This window comes from Pseudophryne corroboree, chromosome 1, assembly GCF_028390025.1.
Source record: "Pseudophryne corroboree isolate aPseCor3 chromosome 1, aPseCor3.hap2, whole genome shotgun sequence".
Taxonomy (NCBI): domain Eukaryota; kingdom Metazoa; phylum Chordata; class Amphibia; order Anura; family Myobatrachidae; genus Pseudophryne; species Pseudophryne corroboree.
This window is the reverse complement of record NC_086444.1, coordinates 719,884,753-719,910,987: the sequence shown is the minus strand read 5'-3', so window position 1 is coordinate 719,910,987 and position 26,235 is coordinate 719,884,753. Positions and strand designations below refer to the sequence as shown.

The 26,235-nt window shown below is 47.3% G+C and overlaps 1 protein-coding gene across 17 annotated transcripts in view; it reads right to left on the bottom strand.

The window, feature by feature from the left end:
* UNC13A (unc-13 homolog A) overlaps positions 1-26,235 on the bottom strand; it is a 425,576-nt gene that overhangs the window by 193,998 nt on the left and 205,343 nt on the right. The window lies entirely within an intron of this gene.

Genomic DNA, 26,235 nt, shown 5'->3' with positions numbered 1-26,235 from the left:
AAGGCTAAAAACAGCATGGAGCATATTGGAGCCTAAAATGGTTTATAACAGGGGACCACTTTGATAACACTTTTCCAAAAATGGAAACCTAAAAATAGAGCTAGAACTATTCAGAATAACAACACAATTTGTAGATAATCACCACTTTCTGGAGAACTAACACTTTCAATAGTCGGAAAAGTGTAAAAATAATCTGACACTTAAAATGTTTTTTTGTTCTTATTTAACCTGAACCATAATTTTCAAACTTCTATAGCTGGGGACAGGAAAGCAATGCTTCAATATAATAGATCTACTTAAACATTGGAGACCTTTCATTTACTAAACTGCAGTGTGACTGTTTTAATGTTATTACATATAAAAAAAAGTATTCTTTAAATTTGAAGATTGTAATAATCATTATATACATTGTAATAAATTTCATTTACAGATAACAATAAGGGGTCTGTTGATCATCAGTGATTCATAACTAACATTACATGTAATATTGTTTTCTCCCTCTCAAGGTTACATTCTAATGTCCACACATGCACATAGAGATTTGACCCGGAGTTGGCACTACTGGGTATGACATCTTACGCTTTCATTGCTTGTTTAACTAATGCTGCTATCTCCATAGAGGTCTTTAGGGAAGATGTATCGAGATCAATTGCCTTCATACCCTTTACATTCCTGTCTGCATTGTCACTGCTTTTACCAGAGCCTCACATGTTTATTTTAGTATTTTATGCCTGCACCCTTAACACTTATCACCTAAATATTCTTCTTACTATTGTAATTGTATTTACCTGCACTGTTCTTTTACCTGCATTTTGCTAACTCAACTGTGCTGTCCCTAATTCTTATGGTCTTCGTTCCTACTTCCTGTTTCTCTTATCCACGCCAAGACCATCTTTTCTTTACCCTCACCCACTCAGTGTCTATATAATCCTTTTTCTCTGACGTCCTAGTGGATGCTGGGAACTCCGTAAGGACCATGGGGAATAGACGGGCTCCGCAGGAGACTGGGCACTCTAAAAGAAAGATTAGGTACTATCTGGTGTGCACTGGCTCCTCCCACTATGACCCTCCTCCAGACCTCAGTTAGATTTCTGTGCCCGGCCGAGCTGGATGCACACTAGGGGCTCTCCTGAGCTCCTAGAAAGAAAGTTTATTTTAGGTTTTTTATTTTACAGTGAGACCTGCTGGCAACAGGCTCACTTCATCGAGGGACTAAGGGGAGAAGAAGCGAACCTACCTGCTTGCAGCTAGCTTGGGCTTCTTAGGCTACTGGACACCATTAGCTCCAGAGGGATCGACCGCATGGAACTGGCCTTGGTGTTCGTTCCCGGAGCCGCGCCGCCGTCCCCCTTACAGAGCCAGAAGCAAGAAGAGGTCCGGAAAATCGGCGGCAGAAGACTTCGGTCTTCACCAAGGTAGCGCACAGCACTGCAGCTGTGCGCCATTGCTCCTCATGTACACCTCACACTCCGGTCACTGAGGGTGCAGGGCGCTGGGGGGGGGCGCCCTGAGGGCAATATATGACACCTTGGCTGGCAAATCTACATCATATATAGTCCTAGAGGCTATATAGATGTAAAATTACCCCTGCCAGTATTCCAGAAAAAGCGGGAGAAAGTCAGTTGAAAAAGGGGCGGGGCTTCTCCCTCAGCACACTGGCGCCATTTTCTCTTCACAGTGCAGCTGGAAGACAGCTCCCCAGGCTCTCCCCTGTAGTTTTCAGGCTCAAAGGGTTAAAAAGAGAGGGGGGGGCACAAAATTTAGGCGCAATATTGTATATACAAGCAGCTATTGGGAAAAATTCACTCAATATAGTGTTAATCCCAAAATTATATAGCGCTCTGGTGTGTGCTGGCATACTCTCTCTCTGTCTCCCCAAAGGGCTGTGTGGGGTCCTGTCCTCAGTCAGAGCATTCCCTGTGTGTGCGGTGTGTCGGTATGGCTGTGTCGACACGTTTGATGAGGAGGCTTATGTGATGGCAGAGCAGATGCCGATAAATGTGATGTCGCCCCCTGTGGGGCCGACACCAGAGTGGATGGATAGGTGGAAGGTATAAACCGACAGTGTCAACTCCTTACATAAAAGGCTGGATGACGTAACAGCTATGGGACAGCCGGCTTCTCAGCCCGCGCCTGCCTAGGCGTCTCAAAGGCCATCAGGGGCTCAAAAACGCCCGCTCCCTCAGATGGCAGACACAGATGTCGACACGGAGTCTGACTCCAGTGTTGACGAGGTTGAGACATATACACAATCCACTAGGAACATCCGTTACATGATCCCGGCAATAAAAAATGTGTTACACATTTCTGACATTAACCCAAGTACCACTAAAAAAAAAAAAAAAAAAAAAAAAAAGGGTTTTATGTTTGGGGAGAAAAAGCAGGAAGTGTTTTGTTCCCCCATCAGATGAGTGAATGAAGTGTGTGAAAAAGCGTGGGTTCCCCCGATAAGAAACTGGTAATTTCTAAAAAGTTACTGATGGCGTACCCTTTCCCGCCAGAGGATAAGTTACGCTGGGAGATATGCTCTAGGGTGGATAAGGCGCTCACACGCAAAAAAGGTGGCACTGCCGTTTTAGGATACGGCCACTTTGAAGGTACCTGCTGATAAAAAGCAGGAGGCTATCCTGAAGTCTGTTTTTACACACTCAGGTACTAGACTGAGACCTGCAGATAGTGCTGCTGCAGCGTGGTCTGTAACCCTGTCAAACAGGGATACTATTTTGCGAACATAAGACGTCGTCTTATATATGAGGGATGCACAGAGGGATATTTTGCCGGCTGGCATCCAGAATTAATGCAATGTCCATTCTGTCAGGAGGGTATTAGAGACCCGACACTGGACAGGTGATGCTGACTTTAAAAGGCACATAGAGCCTTATAAGGGTGAGGAATTGTTTGGGGATGGTCTCTGGGACCTCGTATCCACAGCAACAGCTGGGAAGAAAAATTTTTACCTCAGGTTTCCTCACAGCCTAAGAAAGCACTGTATTATCAGGTACAGTCCTTTCGGCTTCAGAAAAGCAAGCGGGTCAAAGGCGCTTCCTTTCTGCACAGAGACGAGGGAAGAGGGAAAAAGCTGCACCAGTCAGCCAGTTCCCAGAATCAAAATTCTTCCCCCGCTTCCTTTGAGTCCACCGCATGACGCGGGGGCTCCACAGGCGTAGCCAGGTACGGTGGGGGGCCGCCTCAAAAATTTCAGCGATCAGTGGGCTCGCTCACAGGTGGATCCCTGGATCCTTCAAGTAGTATCTCAGGGGTACAAGCTGGAATTCGAGGCGTCTCCCCCCCGCCGTTTCCTCAAATCTGCCTTGCCGACAACTCCGTCAGGCAGGGAGGCTGTGCTAGAGGCAATTCACAAGCTGTATTCCCAGCAGGTGATAGTCAAGGTGCCCCTACTTCAACAAGGACGGGGTTACTATTCCACACTGTTTGTGGTACCAAAACCGGACGGTTCGGTGAGACCCATTTTAAATTTGAAATCCTTGAACACATACATAAAAAATTCAAGTTCAAGATGGAATCGCTCAGGGCGGTTATTGCAAGCCTGGAGGAGGGGGATTACATGGTATCCCTGGACATCAAGGATGCTTACCTACATGTCCCCATTTACCATCCTCACCAGGAGTACCTCAGATTTGTGGTACAGGATTGCCATTACCAATTCCAAACACTGCCGTTTGGACTGTCCACGGCACCGAGGGTCTTTACCAAGGTAATGGCAGAAATGATGATACTCCTTTGAAAAAAGGGAGTTTTAATTATCCCGTACTTGGACGATCTCCTTACAAAGGCGAGGTCCAAGGAGCAGTTGTTGGTCGGAGTAGCACTATCTCGGGAAGTGCTACAACAGCACGGATGGATTCTATACATTCCAAAGTCACAGCTGGTTCCTACCACACGCCTACTGTTCCTGGGGATGGTTCTGGACACAGAACAGAAAAAAGTGTTTCTCCCGCAGGAGAAAGCCAAGGAGCTGTCATCTCTAGTCAGAGACCTCCTGAAACCAAAACGGGTATCGGTGCATCACTGCACACGAGTCCTGGGAAAAATGGTAGCTTCTTACGAAGCAAAATTCCATTCGGCAGGTTCCATGCAAGAACCTTTCAGTGGGACCTCTTGGACAAGTGGTCGGGATCGCATCTTCAGATGCATCGGCTGATAACCCTGTCTCCAAGGACCAGGGTATCTCTACTGTGGTGGCTGCAGAGTGCTCATCTTCAAGAGGGCCGCAGATTCGGCATACAGGACTGGGTCCTGGTAACCACGGATGCAGGCCTTCGAGGCTGGGGCGCAGTCACACAGGGAAGAAATTTCCAAGGACTTTGGTCAAGTCAGGAGTCGTCCCTACACATGAATATTCTGGAACTGAGGGCCATTTACAATGCCCTAAGTCTGGCAAGGCCTCTGCTTCAAAACCAGCCGGTACTGATCCAATCAGACAACATCACGGCAGTCGCCCATGTAAACCGACAGGGCGGCACAAGAAGCAGGATGGCGATGGCAGAAGCCACAAGGATTCTCCGATGGGCGGAAAATCACGTCTTAGCACTGTCAGCAGTGTTCATTCCGGGAGTGGACAACTGGGAAGCAGACTTCCTCAGCAGACACGACCTACACCCGGGAGAGTGGGGACTTCATCCAGAAGTCTTCCAACTGTTGGTAAACCGTTGGGAAAGGCCACAGGTGGACATGATGGCGTCCCACCTAAACAAAAAACTAGATATTGCGCCAGGTCAAGGGACCCTCAGGCAATAGCTGTGGACGCTCTAGTGACACCGTGGGTGTACCAGTCGGTTTATGTATTCCCTCCTCTGCCTCTCATACCAAAGGTACTGAGAATAATAAGAAAACGAGGAGTAAGAACGATACTCGTGGTTCCGGATGGGCTAAGAAGAGCTTGGTACCCAGAACTTCAAGAAATGATATCGGAGGACCCATGGCCTCTACCGCTCAGACAGGATCTGCTACAGCAGGGGCCCTGTCTGTTCCAAGACTTACCGTGGCTGCGTTTGACGGCATGGCGGTTGAATTCCGGATCCTAAAGGAAAAGGGCATTCCGGAAGAAGTCATTCCTACGCTGATAAAAGCCAGGAAAGAAGTAACCGCAAACCATTATCACCGTATTTGGCGAAAATATGTTGCGTGGTGTGAAGCCAGGAAGGCCCCAACAGAGGAATTTCAGCTGGGTCGTTTTCTGCACTTCCTACAGTCAGGGGTGACTATGGGCCTAAAATTGGGTTCCATTAAGGTCCAGATTTCGGCTCTGTCGATTTTCTTCCAGAAAGAACTGGCTTCACTGCCTGGAGTTCAGACATTTGTAAAGGGAGTGCTACATATTCAGCCCCCTTTTGTGCCTCCTGTGGCACCTTGGGATCTCAACGTGGTGTTGAGTTTCTTAAAATCACATTGGTTTGAGCCACTTAAAACTGTGGATTTGAAATATCTCACGTGGAAAGTGGTCATGTTATTGGCCTTGGCTTCGGCCAGGCGTGTGTCAGAATTGGCGGCTTTGTCATGTAAAAGCCCTTATCTGATTTTCCATATGGATAGGGCAGAATTGAGGACTCGTCCCCAGTTTCTCCCTAAGGTGGTATCAGCTTTTCACTTGAACCAACCTATTGTAGTGCCTGCGGCTACTAGGGACTTGGAAGATTACAAGTTACTGGACGTAGTCAGGGCCTTAAAAATGTATATTTCCAGGACAGCTGGAGTCAGGAAAACTGACTCGCTTTTTATCCTGTAGGCACCCAACAAAATAGGTGCTCCTGCTTCTAAGCAGACTATTGCTCGCTGAATTTGTAGCACAATTCAGCTGGAGCATTCTGCGGCTGGATTGCCGCATCCTAAATCAGTAAAAGCCCATTCCACAAAGAAAGTGGGCTCATCTTGGGCGGCTGCCCGAGGGGTCTCGGCTTTACAATTTTGCCGAGCTGCAACTTGGTCAGGGGCAAACACGTTTGCTAAATTCTACAAAATTGATACCCTGGCTGAGGAGGACCTTGAGTTCTCTCATTCGGTGCTGCAGAGTCATCCGCACTCTCCCGCCCGTTTGGGAGCTTTGGTATAATCCCCATGGTCCTTACGGAGTTCCCAGCATCCACTAGGACGTCAGAGAAAATAAGATTTTACTCACCGGTAAATCTATTTCTCGTAGTCCGTAGTGGATGCTGGGCGCCCATCCCAAGTGCGGATTGTCTGCAATACTTGTATGTAGTTATTGCCTAACTAAGGGTTATTGTTGAGCCATCTGTTGAGAGGCTCAGTTATATTTCATACTGTTAACTGGGTGTAGTATCACGAGTTATACAGTGTGATTGGTGTGGCTGGTATGAGTCTTACCCGGGATTCAAAATCCTTCCTTATTGTGTCAGCTCTTCCGGGCACAGTATCTTAACTGAGGTCTGGAGGAGGGTCATAGTGGGAGGAGCCAGTGCACACCAGATAGTACCTAATCTTTCTTTTAGAGTGCCCAGTCTCCTGCGGAGCCCGTCTATTCCCCATGGTCCTTACGGAGTTCCCAGCATCCACTACGGACTACGAGAAATAGATTTACCGGTGAGTAAAATCTTATTATTCTATCACCTGTTCCAGCCTCTATCCTTCCCCCCTAGTCTCCACCTTCCTACCTCCATTACAATACTCCCCTTTTCTCCATTTTCACTCATGTCTCTCCCAACATGGTCCTACTACCCCATAACTAAGTCCTGCTCCCTCGATTCTCTCCCTGTCACCTATTCTCACCCCCATTCGCATAAATCTAAACTTCATACTTGCCACCTTCTGCAGTTTCACTTCCTCACTCAGGAGTTGGCACCATCACTACACTCTATTAATCTTTGTCCTCCAAATTAATAAAATGAAACAAACCTCTACCCTGTAGCAGCACTAGCTTGGTCCCTCTCTCCTATGCCATCTGGAATGCCAGATCTGTTTATAATGACCGTCATTCCAACTTCCTTTATCTCCTAGCCATCAACAAAACCTGGACCCCCCCCTCCCTGATACAAGTTCTCCTATGGCTCTCTTTTCTGGAGGCCTCACATTTTCTCACACCCTTGGTCCAGGGATCACCATGGTAGTGGTGCAGGGGCCTTCTATCCTACAGTTACTGCTTACAACTCATACCTTTAGAACTGTCCCTTCCATTTTCTACAGGTTCATGCTTTTTGCCTCTTCCAACCTGTTCACCTTCATGTTGCTATCATCTCTGGCCCTATATCCAAGTTCCTTGACAACTTTGCTTCCTGGCTTCAACATCCCAATCAATGTCCCCACTGCCCCTCTGCTCTAAACTCCTTACCCACACATCATCACTTGGTCACTTTCAAAGGACTTCCTCACCCTCCCATGTAAGTTGACACTCACTTGATCTGGTCTTCACTCACTGCTGTGATATTTCTGATTTCACCAATTCCCCACTCCCTCTTTCTAACCATAATCTTCTCTCTTTAACTTATCCATTGCTCCCTCTTCGCCTCTGCCTCCCAAAGCTACCATTACTAAGAGTAACCATGAGGCTGTCGACAACGTATCCTTACTCTCCCTACTTGACCCCCTCCTTGTTTCTCTCCGCCTTGATTGAGCTGTTTCCCTATACAATATCACCCTTAATTCTGCTCTTTACTCTGTTGCTCTGGTGGTTCCTTCTCACCCTTACAGATCCACACTTCAAACTTGGTATTCCAAATGCTCTAGGCACCTCATAAAGTGCTCATGTGCTGCCGAGGGACAGTGGAGAAAATTGCGCTCCAATGCCGACTTCCTCCATTACAATTTATGCTCTCAACCTACAGTGCTGCTCTATCCCTCTCTAAACAGTCTTATTTCAAGACCATTAACTCTTCCCAGTCCTTCAACCCTTGTCGCCTCTTCGCCACATTCAACTCCCCCTCCTTCCCTTCTCTCCTCATTTTTCTGCCCTTAACTTTGCCACACACTTCATATTTGAAAATGAATCCATACATCAGGACATCACATCCCAGCAGAGCCTTAGCAGCACCCCACCTACTTCTTTCCCAGTCTGCCTCTCCCCATCCTCACCATCCATTTTACCAACTCCGACTTCACTTTTTGTTCTTGTTTTGTTCATACTATTTTTGTTTATGTATGCTGTGGAAACCTTGTGGTGCCATATAAATTAAGGATAATAATGATAATAAAAATATTAATACTAGAAAACAGAGGAAAGAGAGTTAGCACATGAGATATCTGCAATTTATCCGCAGTTTACTCCTCGGCAAATTGTCTGAAGCCGAGAAGCACTTTCTCTGGCAAAAACGCCTGAAACAGAGCTAATCTCAGCACAAAAAATGTTGCCACACACACATATATATATATATATATATATATATATATATACATACAGTGTTATCCCCTTCCTAAATTGACAGAATTGGGGATAAAACAAATCTTGGCCAAAAATAAGAATTTACTTACCGATAATTCTATTTCTCGGAGTCCGTAGTGGATGCTGGGGTTCCTGAAAGGACCATGGGGAATAGCGGCTCCGCAGGAGACAGGGCACAAAAGTAAAGCTTTCCGATCAGGTGGTGTGCACTGGCTCCTCCCCCTATGACCCTCCTCCAAGCCAGTTAGGTACTGTGCCCGGACGAGCGTACACAATAAGGGAGGAATTTTGAATCCCGGGTAAGACTCATACCAGCCACACCAATCACACCGTACAACTTGTGATCTAAACCCAGTTAACAGTATGATAACAGCGGAGCCTCTGAAAAGATGGCTCACAACAATAATAACCCGATTTTTGTAACTATGTACAAGTATTGCAGATAATCCGCACTTGGGATGGGCGCCCAGCATCCACTACGGACTCCGAGAAATAGAATTATCGGTAAGTAAATTCTTATTTTCTCTATCGTCCTAGTGGATGCTGGGGTTCCTGAAAGGACCATGGGGATTATACCAAAGCTCCCAAACGGGCGGGAGAGTGCGGATGACTCTGCAGCACCGAATGAGAGAACTCCAGGTCCTCCTTAGCCAGGGTATCAAATTTGTAGATTTTAGCAAACGTGTTTGCCCCTGACCAAGTAGCTGCTCGGCAAGGTTGTAAAGCCGAGACCCCTCGGGCAGCCGCCCAAGATGAGCCCACCTTCCTTGTGGAATGGGCATTTACATATTTTGGCTGTGGCAGGCCTGCCACAGAATGTGCAAGCTGAATTGTATTACACATCCAACTAGCAATAGTCTGCTTAGAAGCAAGAGCACCCAGTTTGTTGGGTGCATACAGGATAACAGCAAGTCAGTTTTCCTGACTCCAGCCGTCCTGGAACATATTTTCAGGGCCCTGACAACATCTAGCAACTTGGAGTCCTCCAAGTCCCTAGTAGGTGCAAGGCACCACAATAAGCTGGTTCAGGTGAAACACTGACACCACCTTAGGGAGAGAACTGGGGACGAGTCTGCAGCTCTGCCCTGTCCGAATGGACAAACAGATATGGGCTTTTTTGAGAAAAAACCACCAATTTGACACTCGCCTGGTCCAGGCCAGGGCCAAGAGCATGGTCACTTTTCATGTGAGATGCTTCAAATCCACAGATTTGACTGGTTTTAAACCAATGTGATTTGAGGAATCCCAGAACTACGTTGAGATCCCACAGTGCCACTGGAGGCACAAAAGGGGGTTGTATATGCAATACTCCCTTGACAAACTTCTGGACTTCAGGAACTGAAGCCAATTCTTTCTGGAAGAAAATCGACAGGGCCGAAATTTGAACCTTAATGGACCCCAATTTGAGGCCCATAGACACTCCTGTTTGCAGGAAATGCAGGAAACGACCGAGTTGAAATTTCTTTGTGGGGCCTTCCTGGCCTCACACCACGCAACATATTTTCGCCACATGTGGTGATAATGTTGTGCGGTCACCTCCTTTCTGGCTTTGACCAGGGTAGGAATGACCTCTTCCGGAATGCCTTTTTCCCTTAGGATCCGGTTTTCCACCGCCATGCCGACAAACGCAGCTGCGGTAAGTCTTGGAACAGACATGGTACTTGCTGAAGCAAGTCCCTTCTTAGCGGCAGAGGCCATAAGACCTCTGTAAGCATCTCTTGAAGTTCCGGGTACCAAGTCCTTCTTGGCCAATCCGGAGCCATGAGTATAGTTCTTACTCCTCTACGTCTTATAATTCTCAGCACCTTAGGTATGAGAAGCAGAGGAGGGAACACATACACCGACTGGTACACCCACGGTGTTACCAGAACGTCCACAGCTATTGCCTGAGGGTCTCTTGACCTGGCGCAATACCTGTCCCGTTTTTTGTTCAGACGGGACGCCATCATGTCCACCTTTGGTATTTCCCAACGGTTTACAATCATGTGGAAAAAAACTTCCCGATGAAGTTTCCACTCTCCCGGGTGGAGGTCGTGCCTGCTGAGGAAGTCTGCTTCCCAGTTTCCATTCCCGGGATGAAACACTGCTGACAGTGCTATCACATGATTTTCCGCCCAGCGAAAAGTCCTTGCAGTTTTTGCCATTGCCCTCCTGCTTCTTGTGTCGCCCTGTCTGTTTACGTGGGCGACTGCCGTGATGTTTTTCCCACTGGATCAATACCGGCTGACCTTGAAGCAGAGGTCTTGCTAAGCTTAGAGCATTATAAATTTACCCTTAGCTCCAGTATATTTATGTGGAGAAAAGTCTCCAGACTTGATCACACTCCCTGGAAATTTTTTCCTTGTGTGACTGCTCCCCAGCCTCTCGGGCTGGGCTCCGTGGTCACCAGCATCCAATCCTGAATGCCGAATCTGCGGCCCTCTAGAAGATGAGCACTCTATAACCACCACAGGAGAGACACCCTTGTCCTTGGATATAGGGTTATCCGCTGATGCATCTGAAGATGCGATCCGGACCATTTGTCCAGCAGATCCCACTGAAAAGTTCTTGCGTGAAATCTGCCGAATGGAATTGCTTCGTAGGAAGCCACCATTTTTACCAGGACCCTTGTGCAATGATGCACTGTTTTTAGGAGGTTCCTGACTAGCTCGGATAACTCCCTGGCTTTCTCTTCCGGGAGAAACACCTTTTTCTGGACTGTGTCCAGAATCATCCCTAGGCACAGCAGACGTGTCGTCGGGATCAGCTGCGATTTTGGAATATTTAGAATCCACCCGTGCTGTTGTAGCAGTATCCGAGATAGTGCTACTCCGACCTCCAACTGTTCCCTGGACTATGCCCTTATCAGGAGATCGTCCAAGTAAGGGATAATTAAGACGCCTTTTCTTCGAAGAAGAATCATCATTTCGGCCATTACCTTGGTAAAGACCCGGGGTGCCGTGGACAATCCAAACGGCAGCGTCTGAAACTGATAGTGACAGTTCTGCACCACGAACCTGAGGTACCCTTAGTGAGAAGGGCAAATTTGGGACATAGAGGTAAGCATCCCTGATGTCCCGGGACACTATATAGTCCCCTTCTTCCTGGTTCGTTATCACTGCTCTGAGTGACTCCATCTTGATTTGAACCTTTGTAAGTGTTCAAAAAAATTTTTAGAATAAGTCTCACCTAGCCTTCTGGCTTCAGTACCACAATATAGTGTGGAATAATACCCCTTTTCTTGTAGTAGGAGGGGTAATTTAATTATCACCTGCTGGGAATACAGCTTGTGAATTTTTTCCCATACTGCCTCCTTGTCGGAGGGAGACCTTGGTAAAACAGACTTCAGGAGCCTGCGAAGGGGAAACGTCTCGACATTCCAATCTGTACCCCTGGGATACTACTTGTAGGATCCAGGGGTCCTGTACGGTCTCAGCGCCATGCTGAGAACTTGTCAGAAGCGGTGGAACGCTTCTGTTCCTGGGAATGGGCTGCCTGCTGCAGTCTTCTTCCCTTTCCTCTATCCCTGGGCAGATATGATCTTATAGGGACGAAAGGACTGAGGCTGAAAAGACGGTGTCTTTTTCTGCAGAGATGTGACTTAGGGTAAAAACGGCGGATTTTCCAGCAGTTGCCGTGGCCACCAGGTCCGATGGACCGACCCCAAATAACTCCTCTTCCTTTATACGGCAATACACCTTTGTGCCGTTTGGAATCTGCATCACCTGACCACTGTCGTGTCCATAACATCTTCTGGCAGATATGGACATCGCATTTACTCTTGATGCCAGAGTGCAAATATCCCTCTGTGCATCTCGCATATATAGAAATGCATCCTTTAAATGCTCTATAGTCAATAAAATACTGTCCCTGTCAAGGGTATCAATATTTTTAGTCAGGGAATCCGACCAAGCCACCCCAGCTCTGCACATCCAGGCTGAGGCGATCGCTGGTCGCAGTATAACACCAGTATGTGTGTATATACTTTTTATGATATTTTCCAGCCTCCTGTCAGCTGGTCCTTGAGGACGGCCCTATCTATAGACGGTACCGCCACTTGTTTTGATAAGCGTGTGAGCGCCTTATCCACCCTAAGGGGTGTTTCCCAACGCGCCCTAACTTCTGGCGGGAAAGGGTATACCGCCCATAATTTTCTATCGGGGGGAACCCACGCATCATCACACACTTTATTTAATTTATCTGATTCAGGAAAAACTACGGTAGTTTTTTCACATCCCACATAATACCCTCTTTTGTGGTACTTGTAGTATCAGAAATATGTAACACCTCCTTCATTGCCTTTAACGTGTGGCCCTAATAAGGAATACGTTTGTTTATTCACCGTCGACACTGGATTCAGTGTCCCTGTCTGTGTCGACCGACTAAAGTAAACGGGCGTTTTAAAACCCCTGACGGTGTTTTTGAGACGTCTGGACCGGTACTAATTGTTTGTCGGCCGTCTCATGTCGTCAACCGACCTTGCAGCGTGTTGACATTATCACGTAATTCCCTAAATAAGCCATCCATTCCGGTGTCGACTCCCTAGAGAGTGACATCACCATTACAGGCAATTGCTCCGCCTCCTCACCAACATCGTCCTCATACATGTCGACACACACGTACCGACACACAGCACACACACAGGGAATGCTCTGATAGAGGACAGGACCCACTAGCCCTTTGGAGAGACAGAGGGAGAGTTTACCAGCACACACCAAAAACGCTATAATTATATAGGGACAACCTTATATAAGTGTTTTCCCTTATAGCATCTTTTTTATATATTTCTAACGCCAAATTAGTGCCCCCCCTCTCTGTTTTAACCCTGTTTCTGTAGTGCAGTGCAGGGGAGAGCCTGGGAGCCTTCCCTCCAGCCTTTCTGTGAGGGAAAATGGCGCTGTGTGCTGAGGAGATAGGCCCCGCCCCTTTTTCGGCGGCCTCGTCTCCCGCTCTTAACGGATTCTGGCAGGGGTTAAATATCTCCATATAGCCTCCGGAGGCTATATGTGAGGTATTTTTAGCCAAAATAGGTATTCATTTGCCTCCCAGGGCGCCCCCCTCCCAGCGCCCTGCACCCTCAGTGACTGCCGTGTGAAGTGTGCTGAGAGGAAAATGGCGCACAGCTGCAGTGCTGTGCGCTACCTTTAGAAGACTGAGGAGTCTTCTGCCGCCGATTCTGGACCTCTTCTTACTTCAGCATCTGCAAGGGGGCCGGCGGCAAGGCTCCGGTGACCATCCAGGCTGTACCTGTGATCGTCCCTCTGGAGCTGATGTCCAGTAGCCAAGAAGCCAATCCATCCTGCACGCAGGTGAGTTCACTTCTTCTCCCCTAAGTCCCTCGTTGCAGTGATCCTGTTGCCAGCAGGACTCACTGTAAAATAAAAAACCTAAGCTAAACTTTTCTAAGCAGCTCTTTAGGAGAGCCACCTAGATTGCACCCTTCTCGGCCGGGCACAAAAATCTAACTGGCTTGGAGGAGGGTCATAGGGGGAGGAGCCAGTGCACACCACCTGATCGGAAAGCTTTACTTTTGTGCCCTGTCTCCTGCGGAGCCGCTATTCCCCATGGTCCTTTCAGGAACCCCAGCATCCACTAGGACGATAGAGAAAATGCTGGTCATTTTTTATTATCTCTGCTTCATAAATAGACCCCTAAAGATATAATGAAACCAAATAAATTGTATAAGGGATTATCTATCATAAACACTACATTATAAATAATTTAGAAGTCATTAAATAATTCCATTATCATACAAAGGTCAACTCCAAATTTCCTCATAATCGATTACAGGATATTTTACACTTCATAATGCTAACCAGTAGCGGATCTTGCTATGGGCACACGGGATTTTTGCCCGGGGCGCCGGCGCCATCTGGAGGGCGCCGCGCCACGGCAAGATCCGCTACTGTTTGTTAGGGCCCCCCGGTGCTGTGCGGCGCTGTGAAGGAAACTAGATGGGTCGACGCTACCCATCTAGTTTCCCTTCGTGTAGAGGACCTTTGCTGTGTGGTGTACGATGACGTCATCACGCACCGCACAGCATTGTGGGACTGGCACATAGACGCTAGGGTTCATAATTGACCTCTAGTGTCTATGCTGTACTATGGGAGAGATGTCATGACGTCTCTCCCATAGATCCGAGGAGCGGCGCGGCGGAGGTCAGCAGCGGTCGGGAATCAGGAGCAAGGATAGTGAGTATTAATTATTATTATTATTTTTTTAAGCGGCGCTACTCTACAGGGGGCACAAATAGGGGCACAACTCTACAGGTGGCACAACTCTACAGGAGGCACAAATGGGGGCACAACTCTACAGGGGGCGTAACTGACCACGCCCCTGTATGAAGCCACGTTCCTATTTTTGCCCGGGACTCCACAAGGGCAAGAGCCGGCCCTGATGCTAATGTATTGTTAAATAGTTGATAAGACAAATAAATATATTTGGTATTTTTGCTGATGCCACTTTGAGCCTTATCATGGCAAAGAACACTGTCACTGCTGCAGCACCACTCAGCAGCGCCACCCCTACAGATCACTGGGAGCTACAGGAAGATCAATGTTTCAATAATTAATATATAGCAGAAGGATACTGCTGAGTGGTGAAGGAGGTGGGGAAAGAGCGTCAGACAACGCTGAGAAAAACTTGTGTGAAGTGACTACACTAGTGTTGTACCAACAGCGATCAGGAGCGTAGGGAGGGCGGTTCCGGTGTAGCTCGAGCTCCAAGCGCCCAAGACGGTACAGGGTGCCGCAGCTCGACTCCGCCGGAACCTCTGCCTGGCTGTCAGTCACTGACAGCTGAGAGCCTGAGCTGCGTCAGTTCTCTACCTCCCTCCCTCCTCCCCTCCGCGCTCCGTGACTTGCGTGTGACGTCGTGACCTCACATGCACGGGCATCTGACATTATGATGCCAGACTCAGAGGGACTGCAGAGACGGAGTAGCGGCAGCAGCTGTCGGGAAGCAGGAGCGGGGCAGGTAATGTTTTTTTTTGGTTGCTGTTTTTCTTTAGTATTTGTAAGCGGCGCTACCAGGGGGCACAGCTACAGGGGGCACAATTACTCTGGGCACAGCTACAGGGGGCACAGTTACAGAGGGCACAACTACTGGGGTAAATCTACAAGGGGCACAGCTACTGGGGGCACAGCTACAGGGGGCACAACTACAGAGGGCACAGCTACTGGGGGCACAACTACTCCGGGCCCAACTACAGGGGGCACATCTACAGGGGGCACAGCTACAGGGGGCACATCTACTGGGGGGCAAATCTACAGGGGGCACAACTACTGGGGGCAAATCTACAGCGGGCATAGCTACAGGGGGCACAACTACTGGGTCCATAACTACAGGGGGCATACTTGTGGCCACGCCCCTTCCCTATGAAGCCACGCTCCTATTTTATGCCGCGCGCCTTCGGCGCGTACTATGTTTGGCCTATGGGTGTGTGTGTGGGGTGGGGGAGGGGGGGGGGGGGGGGGTGGGGGTGCGCCAAAGGAAACTTTCACCCTGGATGCCACAAGGTCTAGATCCGGCCCTGGTGGCCACGCCCCCAATTCAGTACAGGGGAGGGGGGCGCCAGAACATACCTTGCTCCAGGCACCATGACACTTGCTACACCTCTGACAGCGATGTGACACTATTTAGAAGAGGGTTACGATACTAATGGACTGCTTGTGTCTATGGCTTTGAACTAACTAACAAACAGCTCCTGCTGCATAAAGCGTCTAAACCTGACTAAACAAATGGGCGCAGCACGAAGAGTGCAGTTTGGGTCACTTTTCACACATTTCAGCTCGACACCCCAGGGGCCTGAGGCCAGCACCGGCAGCTGTTTGCATCCAAAAGGAGCAACAATTGAATTACTCCGTCTACAACTACAAAGATAAACTGTAACTCACACCAACATCATGCCTGCTATCACAACAAGGCTGTCTTCTCAAGGTCCGATTCCTACCTACAATAATAACTTTTTCTTTGTTCACTTCAAACTCCTGCTTGTCTCATCATAATCCTGTTTTCTATTACACCAAAGTCCTTTCTTCTATCACATCAAATCCTGCCTACTACCACATCATAATCCTTCTTACTGTCACACTAAAGTCATCTCTTCAATCACATTAAGGTCCTACCTACTATCACATCATAATCCTTTCTTCTACCAAATCCAAGTCCTGACCACGATCACATAATAATCCTGTCCTGCCTACCATAAGAGGCGTCAGAAGTAGGGTGCAGGGGGTGCGGCCCGCACCCGGGTATGACGCCTAGAAGGGGTGACACCACACTGTGGGCTCCTTCGCAGTGACAGGAGCCGAGCGCTGGAGTGTGAAAGTCTGCTACAGCACCCGGCTCCTGTCAAAACAGAGGAACCGACAGCGCTGCAGACAGTCTCCGGGGGCAGCCCAATACAGCCCAGAATCTCCGGAGATGCTGGGCACGCTCCCGGAGTGACGACCCCGCGAGGCCCACACCCCCTTTGTTACCGGCAACGCCCCCATTTTGAAGGGTGCGTACCGGGTGTCCAACCTTACCTACAGTTTTATCACATCATAATCCGGAATAGCATTACTTCATAATCATGCTTACTATCACATCATAATCCTGTTTACTATCACAGTATAGTCCTCTCTTCTGTTATATCAAGATCATAATTACTATCACATCATAATCCTGCATACTATCACAGTATAGTCCTCTCTTCTGTTATATCAAGATCATAATTACTATCACATCATAATCCTGCATACTATCACAGTATAGTCCTCTCTTCTATCATATCAAGATCATAATTACTATCACATCATAATCCGCTTACTATCACAGTATAGTCCTCTCTTCTATCATATCAAGATCATAATTACTATCACATCATAATCCGCTTACTATCACAGTATAGTCCTCTCTTTTATCATATCAAGATCATAATTACTATCACATCATAATCCGCTTACTATCACAGTATAGTCCTGTCTTCTGTTATATCAAGATCATAATTACTATCACATCATAATCCATCATACTATCACAGTATAGTCCTCTCTTCTATCATATCAAGATCATAATTACTATCACATGATAATCCTGCATACTATCACAGTATAGTCCTCTCTTCTGTTATATCAAGATCATAATTACTATCACATCATAATCCGGTTTACTATCACAGTATAGTCCTCTCTTCTATCATATCAATATCATAATTACTACTATCACATCATAATCCTGCATACTATCACAGTATAGTCCTCTCTTCTATTATATCAAGATATTAATTACTATCACATCATAATCCTGCATACTATCACAGTATAGTCCTCTCTTCTATTATATCAAGATCATAATTACTATCACATCATAATCCTGTTTACTATCACAGTATAGTCCTCTCTTCTATCATATAAATATCATAATTACTATCACATCATAATCCTGCTTACTATCACATTATAGTCCTCTCTTCTATTATATCAAGATCATAATTACTATCACATCGTAATCCTGCTTACTATCACAGTACAGTCCTCTCTTCTATTATATCAAGATCATAATTACTATTACATTGTAATACTGCTTACTATCATAGTATAGTCCTCTCTTCTATTATATCAACATCATAATTACTATAACATCATAATCCTGCATACTATCACAGTATAGTCCTCTCTTCTATCATATCAATATCATAATTACTATCACATCATAATCCGGTTTACTATCACAGTATAGTCCTCTCTTCTGTTATATCAAGATCATAATTACTATCACATCGTAATCCGGTTTACTATCACAGTATAGTCCTCTCTACTATTATATTAAGATCATAATTACTATCACATCATAATCCCGTTTACTATCACAGTATAGTCCTGTCTTCTATCATATCAATATCATAATTACTATCACATCATAATCCTGCATACTATCACAGTATAGTCCTCTCTTCTATTATATTAAGATCATAATTACTATCACATCATAATCCCACTTACTATCACAGTATAGTCCTCTCTTCTATTATATCAAGATCATAATTACTATAACATCATAATCCATCATACTATCACAGTATAGTCCTCTCTTCTATCATATCAAGATCATAATTACTATCACATGATAATCCTGCATACTATCACAGTATAGTCCTCTTTTATATTATATCAAGATCATAATTACTATCACATCATAATCCGGTTTACTATCACAGTATAGTCCTCTCTTCTATTATATCAAGATCATAATTACTATCACATTATAATCCTGCATACTATCACAGTATAGTCCTCTCTTCTATTATATCAAGATCATAATTACTATCACATCATAATCCTGCTTACTATCACAGTATAGTCCTCTCTTCTATCATATCAATATCATAATTACTACTATCACATCATAATCCTGCATACTATCACAGTATAGTCCTCTCTTCTATTATATCAAGATATTAATTACTATCACATCATAATCCTGCATACTATCACAGTATAGTCCGCTCTTCTATTATATCAAGATCATAATTACTATCACATTATAATCCTGCATACTATGACAGTATAGTCCTCTCTTCTATTATATCAAGATCATAATTACTATCACATCATAATCCTGCTTACTATCACAGTATAGTCCTCTCTTCTATCATATCAATATCATAATTACTACTATCACATCATAATCCTGCATACTATCACAGTATAGTCCTCTCTTCTATTATATCAAGATATTAATTACTATCACATCATAATCCTGCTTACTATCACAGTATAGTCCTCTCTTCTATCATATAAATATCATAATTACTATCAAATCATAATCCTGCATACTATGACAGTATAGTCCTCTCTTCTATTATATCAAGATCATAATTACTATCACATCGTAATCCTGCTTACTATCACAGTATAGTCCTCTCTTCTATCATATAAATATCATAATTACTATCAAATCATAATCCTGCTTACTATCACAGTACAGTCCTCTCTTCTATCATATCAATATCATAATTATGCTGCATTTAGATCGCAAATGCCGGATCCTACCCGGTAAGAGAAACGTGTCCTTACCGGGTGGGATCCGGCATTTGCGCTCCGTTGCAGGCTTTCCGACCCGGCAATATACCGGGTCGGTTGCCATAACAACGGAGCGCGCAGCAGCAGCAGGGGCGGGGATGGAGGCGGCGTCGGGAGATGAGCTCATCTCCAGCGCCGCCTCTCCCTATCTTGTGAATGGGAACTGTGTCGCATCGACACGGCTTTCATTCACACCGCACCTGACCCGGTAATCAACCCGGGTAAAACCCTTCTTTTTTACCGGTTTGATTTACCGGGTCGGGCGACCCGCTAAATCGGCCAAGGACCTTTCACATCGCACACTGACCCGGTTCGACACGGCAATATGCCGTGTCGATACCGGGTTATTTGTGCGATGTGAAAGGGGTATTACTATCACATCATAATCCTGCATACTATCACAGTATAGTCCTTTCTTCTATCATATTAAGTAGTGATTTTTCGGGTTTTGTGTTTTGGTTTTGGATTCGGTTCCGCGGCCGTGTTTTGGATTCGGACACGTTTTGGCAAAACCTCACCGAAATTTTTTTGTCGGATTCGGGTGTTTTTTTCAAAAAACCCTAAAAAACAGCTTAAATCATAGAATTTGGGGGTCATTTTGATCTCATAGTATTATTAACCTCAATAACCATAATTTCCACTCATTTCCAGTCTATTCTGAACACCTCACACCTCACAATATTATTTTTAGTCCTAAAATTTGCACCGAGGTCGCTGGATGGCTAAGCTAAGCGACACAAGTGGCCGACACAAACACCTGGCCCATCTAGGAGTGGCACTGCAGTGTCAGGCAGGATGGCACTTCAAAAAAATAGTCCCCAAACAGCACATGATGCAAAGAAAAAAAGAGGCGCACCAAGGTCGCTGTGTGACTAAGCTAAGCGACCCAAGTGGCCGACACAAACACCTGGCCCATCTAGGAGTGGCACAGCAGTGTCAGGCAGGATGGCACTTCAAAAAAATAATCCCCAAACAGCACATGATGCAAAGAAAAAAAGAGGCGCAATGAGGTAGCTGTGTGACTAAGCTAAGCGACCCAAGTGGCCGACACAAACACCTGGCCCATCTAGGAGTGGCACTGCAGTGTCAGACAGGATGGCACTTCAAAAAAATTGTCCCCAAACAGCACATGATGCAAAGAAAAAAAGAGGCGCAATGAGGTAGCTGTGTGACTAAGCTAAGCGACCCAAGTGGCCGACACAAACACCTGGCCCATCTAGGAGTGGCACTGCAGTGTCAGACAGGATGGCACTTCAAAAAAATTGTCCCCAAACAGCACATGATGCAAAGAAAAAAAGAGGCGCAATGAGGTAGCTGTGTGACTAAGCTAAGCGACCCAAGTGGCCGACACAAGCACCTGGCCCATCTAGGAGTGGCACTGCAGTGTCAGGCTTCAGCACGAGGTGGAAGTGGATCTTGATCTTTCCCTATTTTACCCTCCACATTGTTGTTCTCCATTTTTTAATGTGTGGAATTATATGCCAGTATCAATAGCAATGGCCTACTACTATATATACTGCGCACAACTGAAATGCACCACAGGTATAGAATCTAGATGGATAGTATACTTGACGACACAGAGGTAGGTACAGCAGTGGCCTACTGTACCGTACTGCTATATATTATATACTGGTGGTCAGCAAACTGTGCAAAACTGAAATGCACCACAGGTATGGATGGATAGTAAACTTGACGACACAGAGGTAGGTACAGCAGTGGCCTACTGTACCGTACTGCTATATATTATATACTGGTGGTCAGCAAACTGTGAAAAAATGAAATGCACCACAGGTATGGATGGATAGTATACTTGACGACACAGAGGTAGGTACAGCAGTGGCCTACTGTACCGTAATGCTATATATTATATACTGGTGGTCAGCAAACTGTGCAAAACTGAAATGCACCACAGGTATGGATGGATAGTATACTTGACGACACAGAGGTAGGTACAGCAGTGGCCTACTGTACCGTAATGCTATATATTATATACTGGTGGTCAGCAAACTGTGCAAAACTGAAATGCACCACAGGTATGGATGGATAGTATACTTGACGACACAGAGGTAGGTACAGCAGTGGCCTACTGTACCGTAATGCTATATATTATATACCGGTGGTCAGCAAACTGTGCAAAACTGAAATGCACCACAGGTATGGATGGATAGTATACTTGACGACACAGAGGTAGGTACAGCAGTGACCTACTGTACCGTAATGCTATATATTATATACTGGTGGTCAGCAAACTGTGCAAAACCGAAATGCACCACAGGTATGGATGGATAGTATACTTGACGACACAGAGGTAGGTACAGCAGTGGCCTACTGTACCGTAATGCTATATATTATATACTGGTGGTCAGCAAACTATGCAAAACTGAAATGCACCACAGGTATGGATGGATAGTATACTTGACGACACAGAGGTAGGTACAGCAGTGGCCTTCTGTACCGTACTCCTATATATTATATACTGGTGGTCAGCAAAATTATGCACTGTACTCCTACTATATACTGTCTACAATGCAGCACAGATATGGAGTGTTTTTCAGGCAGACAACGTATACTGGTGGTCACTGGTCAGCAAAACTCTGCACTGCACTACTCCTCCTATATAATATTATACTGGTGGTCCCCAGTCCCCACAATAAAGCAGCACACTGAGCACAGATATGGAGTGTTTTTCAGGCAGACAACGTATACTGGTGGTCACTGTCAGCAAAACTCTGCACTGTACTCCTGCTATATATACAGCTGCTCCCCAGTCCCCACAATTAAGCAGTGTGAGCACAGATATATGCAGCACACTGAGCACAGATAAGGAGCGTTTTTTTTCAGGCAGAGAACGGATAAAACTGGTGGTCACTGATCAGCAAAACTCTGCACTGTACTCCTCCTATATTATACAGCTGTTCCCCAGTCCTCCCCACAATTAAGCAATAAAGCACAATCAATCAAGTTCAACAATAAACGGAGAGGACGCCAGCCACGTCCTCTCCCTAACATTTCCAATGCACGAGTGAAAATGGCGGCGACGCGCGGCTGCTTATATAGAATCCGAATCTCGCTAGAATCCGTCAGCGGGATGATGACGTTCGGGCGCGCTCGGGTTAACCGAGCCATAAGGGAGAATCCGAGTATGCCTCGGACCCGTGTAAAATGGGTGCAATTCGGGTGGGTTCGGTTTCCGAGGAACCGAACCCGCTCATCACTAATATTAAGATCATAATTACTATCACATCATAATCCTGCATACTATCACAGTATAGTCCTCTCTTATATTATATCAAGATCATAATTACTATCACATCATAATCCGGCTTACTATCACAGTATAGTCCTCTCTTCTATCATATCAAGATCATAATTACTATCACATCATAATCCTGCATACTATCACAGTATAGTCCTCTCTTATATTATATCAAGATCATAATTACTATCACATCATAATCCGGCATACTATCACATTATAGTCCTCTCTTCTATTATATCAAGATCATAATTACTATTACATTGTAATACTGCTTACTATCATAGTATAGTCCTCTCTTCTATCATATCAATATCATAATTACTACTATCACATCATAATCCTGCTTACTATTACAGTATAGCCCTCTCTTCTATTATATCAAGATCATAATTACTATCACATCATAATCCTGCAAACTATCACAGTATAGTCCTCTCTTCTATTATATCAAGACTAGGTGCTTCATCGCGCCCTACGGGCGCTCTTCACACCGTCGCAAGGGGCTACGCCCCCTTAACCCTTGCATGCCTTTCTGGGGTTTAATATTTGTATTATATGGAGTATTACCTGCATTCCTTTGTTAGTTGTTAAATATTGCACAATGAAAGGGCGTGCGATGGTGAAGGAGGCGCAGCCCCTTGCGACGGCGTGAACAGCACCTGCGGGGCACGATGTACAGAATGTAGCGGGTGCGGGGGGGGACTGCGGATGGTGTCTGTAGATGCTGCGGGTGGAGGGAGGCAGAAGTGGGGGTGGGGCCCGAATGGGGAAGGTTCGGGAGGTGCTGCGCGTGGGGGAGGGGCAGAGGAGTGGGGGATGCAGATGGGGGAGGGGTCCGGAGGCATTGAAGGTGGGGGAGGGGCAGGGGTGCCACGGGTGGGAGAGGGGCAGGTGTGGGGATGTTGTGGATGGATGAAGGGTTCCGGAGGTGCTGTTGGATGGGAAGGGACGGGAGAGCCGGGGGTGGGGTAGGGGACCGCTGGCACCATGGGTAGGGTAGGGGCAGGTACGGGTGTTGCGGCAGATGGGAAAGGAGGTCCGGAGGTGCTGCAGGTGGTGGAGGGGCAGGTGCGGGGGTGCCATTGGTGGGGGAGGGGTGGGTGAGAGGGGGACCGCTGATGGAGGAGGGTGTCTGCAGATGCTGCGGGTGGAGGGGGGCAGGTGTGGTGGGAGACATATAAGGGGGGTGAATGGTGGAAGGGGCCTGGAGGTGCTGTGGGTGGTGAAGGGGCGGAGGAGTGGGAGCCACGGGTGGTGTAGGGGGTCTGGAGGCACAGCATGTGGGGGAGGGGTGGAGTGCCGCAATGTGGTGGAGGGGAAGGTGCGGAGGTGTGGTGCATTGGAGAGAGGTCTGGAGGCGCTGCGGGTACTGTACATGCCATAAAAGGTAGTTGGAGGGTATGCAGTAACAGAGCCAGGACAGGGGTGACAGGGTCAGTACAGGGTTGACGTGGCCAGGACAGGGGTGACAGGGTCAGAACAGGGGTGACGGTGCCAGGACAGGGGTGACGGGGCCAGGACAGGGGTGACGGGGCCAGGACAGAAATGATAGGGACAGGATAAGGGTGACAGGGCCAGGATAAGGGTGAAAGGGCCAGGATAAGGGTGGCAGGGCAAGGCCAGGGGTGACAGGGACATGACAGAACACAGGGCACGGGAGAGATTGGTATTAGGGACAAAACAGTGGTGACAGACAGATGTGTCTTACCGGAGTCACTGCTGCTGGCTGCTGCTGTTCCACTCCAACCTGTTGGGATCTGCTGCTGCTGGAGACTTGGCATGGCTGACTCTCTCAGGCTGGAGTCCTGCTTCCTCTGCCCGTCCGCATCCCTCCCCACCTCCTCAGTCACACACCGCAGACCTCGCGCAGCTGCCGGGCACTGTGGTAAGGTGAGACTGGAAATGACTGGTTAGCCCCCAGGAGATGCTGCGGCTGGAGGGAGGAGGGGGTCATAGCATGCACGTGGCGCGGACCTCGCGGCTTCCGGGCACTGTGGTAAGGGGAGACTGGGAGTGACTGGTTAGCTCCCAGGAGACGCTGCGGCTGGAGGGAGGAGTGGGTCAGAGCCTGCAAGCAGCTCGGATTTCTGCAGCGCTACCCGCCAGCTAAAGTGTGTGAATGAGCTGGGCGCACTCCACTGCGGGTGGCAGCGCTGCAGCTAGCGGTGGGGTTGCCGGGGCTGGAGATAACAGAGGCAGTATGGAACCTGCACAGCGGCAGGTGCCCCACTAAACTGCAGCTAAGAAGCGTGGAGTGTGCCAGAAAGTGACGCTCCTCCGCATCAGAGAGACCCTGCTGAGTATGCCGATGTGGGGGGTCAAGCACACAGTGAGCCGGTGCCCGTCTGTCTGTATGACATACCCCTCACACACCCCCATACCTCCCAAATGTCCCGATTTTCGCGGGACAGTCCCATTTTTTGGGGTCTGTCCCGCTGTCCCACCTGCGGGTCGCAGTGTCCGGCGGTGGGGGGGGGGCAGTTGGAAAGCTCCTGTACTCGCTGTTCTGCTTAGCAGAGCAGCGGTGAATAGTGGAGACAGAGGGAGAGGGGGCATCAGGGGGTACGGATTAATGGGGGGGTTCCAGCAGCAGAGCCGGATTAAGGTGGGGGGGGGCAGGGGATACGTACCGTTGGCCCCACAGTTTTAGGGGACCCCCCGGCTGGAGTAGCTCTGTCCCAGCTCAGAAGCTCCCCCCCCCCGTCCTGCCAGCAACAGCGGCAGCATTGTGCTACAGTCAGCACACGCTGCTGCATATTGGCAGGTCTGTGGTGTTGCAGGGAGGCAGCAGTCTCCCTGCTTTCTTCTCCCTGTGCGGGTGTGTAGGGGGGAGCGACCACCTCCTCTGGATTTAGCCCTAGCTGAGGGGCCAAAATCCCATCAAAAAAATAAAAATAAAAATCGAAATTTGCATAAGGGGGCGTGGCCGCGCGGGCCGCGATTAGGCCACGCCCCCAACCCACAGCAGGCACAGCAATGAGATAGGGCTCCCCTGTCACAAGTGCCCTGGGCCCCCCGGACTCATAATCAGCCCCTGGGAGCATGCCAGCAGCTCACAGAGCGCTGGGCATGCTCCCTCACTGACGAAAACGGGGACCCTCCCGTGAAGCCACGCCCCCTTTTCGCAGAGTGTGTTTCCCTCCTTCTGCCTGGAGAAAGCTCCTGCAGAAAGCTGGGAGGTCTGCACCCCCCTGCCTGTGCCATGCCCAATGCCCATGCTATCTGCTTCTGCTCCTGGTCTCCTGTAGATTTGGCCAGATCTCTGTGACTCATTTGACTAACTCCGCCCAGTGTTGTAACTCCGCCCAGCGTTAGCAAATGAAATCACAAGGTCACAGAATGGGGCTATTATATAGGAGATTATAATTACTATCACATCATAATCCTGCATACTATCACAGTATAGTCCTCTCTTCTATTATATGAAGATCATAATTACTATCACATCGTAATCCTGCTTAGTATCTCAGTACAGTCCTCTCTTCTATCATATCAATATCATAATTACTATCACATCATAATCCTGCATACTATCACAGTATAGTCCTCTCTTATATTATATCAAGATCATAATTACTATC